Source organism: Triticum dicoccoides, chromosome 2B (assembly GCF_002162155.2).
Source record: "Triticum dicoccoides isolate Atlit2015 ecotype Zavitan chromosome 2B, WEW_v2.0, whole genome shotgun sequence".
Lineage (NCBI taxonomy): Eukaryota > Viridiplantae > Streptophyta > Magnoliopsida > Poales > Poaceae > Triticum > Triticum dicoccoides.
Genome location: NC_041383.1, coordinates 14570967 through 14575098, shown reverse-complemented (window position 1 = coordinate 14575098; position 4132 = coordinate 14570967). Strand labels below are relative to the sequence as shown.

General features: G+C 43.7%; 2 long non-coding RNA genes across 2 annotated transcripts; one reads left to right on the top strand and one right to left on the bottom strand.

Annotated features, from left to right (window-relative positions):
• Positions 1-6: 6 nt before the first annotated feature.
• Positions 7-729, top strand: LOC119366833. The gene is made up of 3 exons (XR_005176121.1): positions 7-191; positions 296-383; positions 478-729. It is a non-coding gene; the product is annotated as an uncharacterized LOC119366833 (long non-coding RNA).
• Positions 730-1628: 899 nt separating this feature from the next.
• On the bottom strand, positions 1629-3052 carry LOC119366832. The gene is made up of 4 exons (XR_005176120.1): positions 2807-3052; positions 2571-2633; positions 2428-2487; positions 1629-1672 (listed from the first exon to the last, which is right to left on the bottom strand). It is a non-coding gene; the product is annotated as an uncharacterized LOC119366832 (long non-coding RNA).
• Positions 3053-4132: the final 1080 nt, after the last annotated feature.

Genomic DNA, 4132 nt, shown 5'->3' with positions numbered 1-4132 from the left:
TTTCTTCTGTATCTATGAACATACGTACTACAAAAAGACTGGTTGTTGTTTGATAGATGCAAAATTTCGGTTAATATGATGGAGCATGCTGAATTGCTGACCATGACCGTAGCTGTACAAGAGCATGATTGGCCCCGATGGATAGTGCACCAACTACGACAAGTCCAACCGAACCTGCAACATCTACGAAGGTACGGTAGTCTTCAGAATGAGTTCTCCTGGTTTTAGTCTTCAGCGCAGCGCACATGTGGAAGTTAACTGACGCTGTTATGGTTGATATTTTTGGGTGTTGTAGACTGGCCATTCTTCTGCCGGGTCGAACCGAAGGTTTTCGAAGAGTTCTTTGGTGTGCCATGCAGCAAATTCGACAGGGAAGCCTGCAGGTTTGCTGGCTCTTACTTTGTTGTTCGTGTATCTACATGTTCAGTTAGTTCTTTGTGATGCTGAGTTGATTTATCTGCTGCCTGTCATTTCCAGTGCTTGTGTGGATAACATCAAGATGGTGTATGGTCAGGACTCTCCTGAGCTTGGAAACCTCAAGCGGGTCATAAGGGAGGAAAGTAGTAAGCAGGAAGCAAGCATGAACCGGGTTAAATTGTTGGATACCACAAATACTGGTACCTGATTGATTATGGAGTGTAGAGTACTCACTCACCGAAGCAGTTGAAAACCGGAACACAAATACTGGTACCTAATTTTCACCTATGAATGAGTCTACATTTAAATGAATCTTTTCTGCTCAGAGTTGGGTTTATTCTTTGTTTACCCGGAGTTTTTTTTTTTGGCACTGCGGTGTCAAATTTTGATGGTAACAGCCTCGTGTCATTCTAAGTTTGGTTCTGAATGATTACATCTTTTGGCCCTTTCTTTTTAACTCTTCGTAGATATATAGTCCACCAAAAGCACATGAACTCACACAAGCATCCAATCTGCTTCATTGTTCCAGTGACATTCAACCAATACGTGAACTCTGCCATCCAGCAAAGCAAGTTGTGCACGAAAAGGATGCCCTGATGTGTTCATAATCGTTGGTGAAATTTAGTGTGATAACGGTCGGTCAGGATATCATGGTAAATTTAGCCTTGCCACGAACAACACAGTAACCAGGCTCACTGCTGAGAACAAGAAAAATGTGCCTACATGTAGAAATAAAAACAAACTCAAGCAAAAACATTTACTGGAAAACTATTGAGTGGTAAGTGGAACCAAAGCTCATGGGAGAAACGAAGCAACATATACTTTTGTAGAAAAAGATATACAAACCTTGGCGATAACTCCTTTCCAAACATATTTTTGCTAATGGGTTATTATTCGGCTATCACACAAGTGGGTAATGGTGGATATTCTACTTTCTTTTCAACTGGCCTACTTATGCGAGGGTTGAACATACTTAGCTGCAGAGTTCCACTCCATAAGGAAGCTGAATGAATACGATATCACGAATAAACCAATCCAACTAACCAGGGTTACCAAGCTTCCTGCTATTCCTTTCATGTCGATTGAGAATATCTTTGCCAATAAACAATGAGATTTCGTCAGTTACGAACGTGGGTTCCTTGATTACCAGGAACGCGAGCATCATCCCTAATTAACTTCATGGTGATATATCATACCTGGACATGATAACCCAAGGAACAGGTCCCATTCAAATTGAGTATGCCCCATAGTATGCCTATTCAGTAAGGAGTCAGAATTTACATTTCTGGAGTTCAAACATGTTGTGCCAGCAAAAAAAGACGTCTAGGTGGTGATGTACTATGTACACTATTTTTCATTTCTACATTGGGATCACACAAAATTATTGATGTTCCAGCTACGTAATTTCTGTACCAGTATGCCATAAAGAGATAATTTAGAAACGAATTGTGTGTACAATTCTTGTGCCTGTGATCATGAAAAGATAGAAAGCCAATACTCTGTATAGTGATAGGCACCGAACATTCTGAAATGTAAATTCAGGTTACGTTTATTCAACTTTTTTTTATTTGATCTGCTTGATCGGTTGATATTTCACCCTTCAATCATGTTTATTTAATAGAGTCTCACACATGGAAGTTGGTGCTTGTGCAGTCTGGTAATTCATGCCCCATTGCCAAATACTCCGTACTAGCTGGGAACTTTAATAACTGCGGTTACCTCTTATATTTTGCATTCAGGCACTACTATTATCAGATAGTTAAATTTCAAATGTCCGCATTGCCATTGATGCAGTTTGAGAAATACGAACTAGGTGATGAACAAATCAACTTAGTTTTGAAGGAGACCAAATTTGACGAGAAAAAAGACCAGCTAGAACATGTAAATACCGTGACAAGTTTCTTCCGGAAATTTTCCAATGGCTTATGTTAGTAACTTACCATCAATAAATGATTTCCAGTTCAGAATTTAAGTTGGACTCCCCGATAGAATAAACAAGTTTACGCTTACCTTAAAGTAGAATGATAGCCCAGTAAGAAAGCAGCCCACAAATGTGCCAGATGAAGACACCTAATTAAAATAAAAATTATAAAAGAAAAATGAAGCTTTCTTTTTGGTTTAGGTGCATCAGCTCAGTATTGGAGTATCCATACCAGTAGAAGGGTTCTCCTTCCACACCTATCCACGAGAAGGGCCCCGAATAATGTGATTGGTATCTGAAATAATTATAGTTATAGAAATTGATACAGCCGGTAAGCCAGTTCCAGTTATTGACCATAATATCCTATCCTGAACGAGGTGGTCCCAAGTTTACCAGAAAACCCTGAAGTTTAGGGGAAGAACAATTATGAAAAGTTCTTCTTGGCATTAAAATAAAATGGCACAATACCTGCTGATGAAAAGATATAGCTTGTATAGAGGCCTAACACGTTTATTCCTCCCAGTTGCTGAAAGGCCATCAGGCTGACACCCACCTGTGCATCAAATCAAAGCTATATATATGATCATCTCTAAACTAAACCTTTTTATCTGTTTGATGAAAAACGACATGCTACATCATCAGTTCTGAACCTCTTTCAGGATGATGGAAAATAAGATCTCTTGATTTGGAAACGAAGTAGGTTGATGAAATTTCCTTTCGGACAACATGTGAGATCTCATCACGAGAGGGAGAGATAGGGCAGAGGAGTGTTTTTTTCTCCCGTTGCAACGCACGGGCTTTTTTGCTAGTGTATATAGTATATATTATTATTATTTTTTATTTATATATAATAAAGTAGCTACGGTTTCTGGTCGTACGTCGTCGCTGGCGATTTGCAAAAAAGTCCCTCGGTTTATAAAAAATCAACCCGCAGTCCCTGTTTTAGTTGGTCTCTATATACGTTTAAGTTTTGCAAAAAGAGACCTGCAGTAGTTAGAATTATATCCGCGATCCTTATTTAACTGGTTCAACAGTCATCACGGGCCACAGCCGCCGTTTATCCATTGCTGGCCTCCACCACCGGGCACACGCCGCCGATTGCCGGCACGAGGGCGAGCTAACAGGCGCGCTTGCGATTGGCGAGCCTAGCCCGCAAGTCTTCGCGCTGCTTGGCGAGGCCCTTGGCCTTCTGACACACCTTTGTCGGCCTCGGCGCTGGCCTTGGCGGGCCGAGGCGTGGCGGCGGAGGATGATAAGGCGGTCGGCGTGCTCTCATGGGTCGAGGTGTCGCGGCGCGCCGGCGGCACGCGAGGGCGGTGTTGCCCGCGCTGGACCAGCTGCTGCAGCTCCCCTGCGTCGTCGCCGTGGGACGCCTGCGTTCTGCTGCTAAAGAGGGGAGCGAGCCAATTTGAGATAATAAATCCTACTAAAGAGGGGAGCGAGCCAATTTGAGATAATAAATCCTACTAAAGAGGGGAGCGAGCCAATTTGAAGACACTGAAGAAAGTTATGCACGCGGGAACGGCCGGTGCTGGAAATTTGAGGTAATAAATTCTAAAGAGGGGAGAGAGCCAATCTGAAGAGCCCGTCGGCGCTGGGGTGCAGCCGAAGGCAGCGGAGAGCCCGCGGTGCTGGAGTGCGGCCGAAGCCAGTGGAGAGCCCGTTGGTGCTGGGGTGCGGCCGAAGCCACTGGAGAGCCCGTTGGTGTTGGAGTGCGGTCGAAGCCAGCTCTGTAGAGGAGCCCGGTGGTGTAGCCCGCACCATGGACGGTGGTGCGTGGATTCCGGCGCGGGG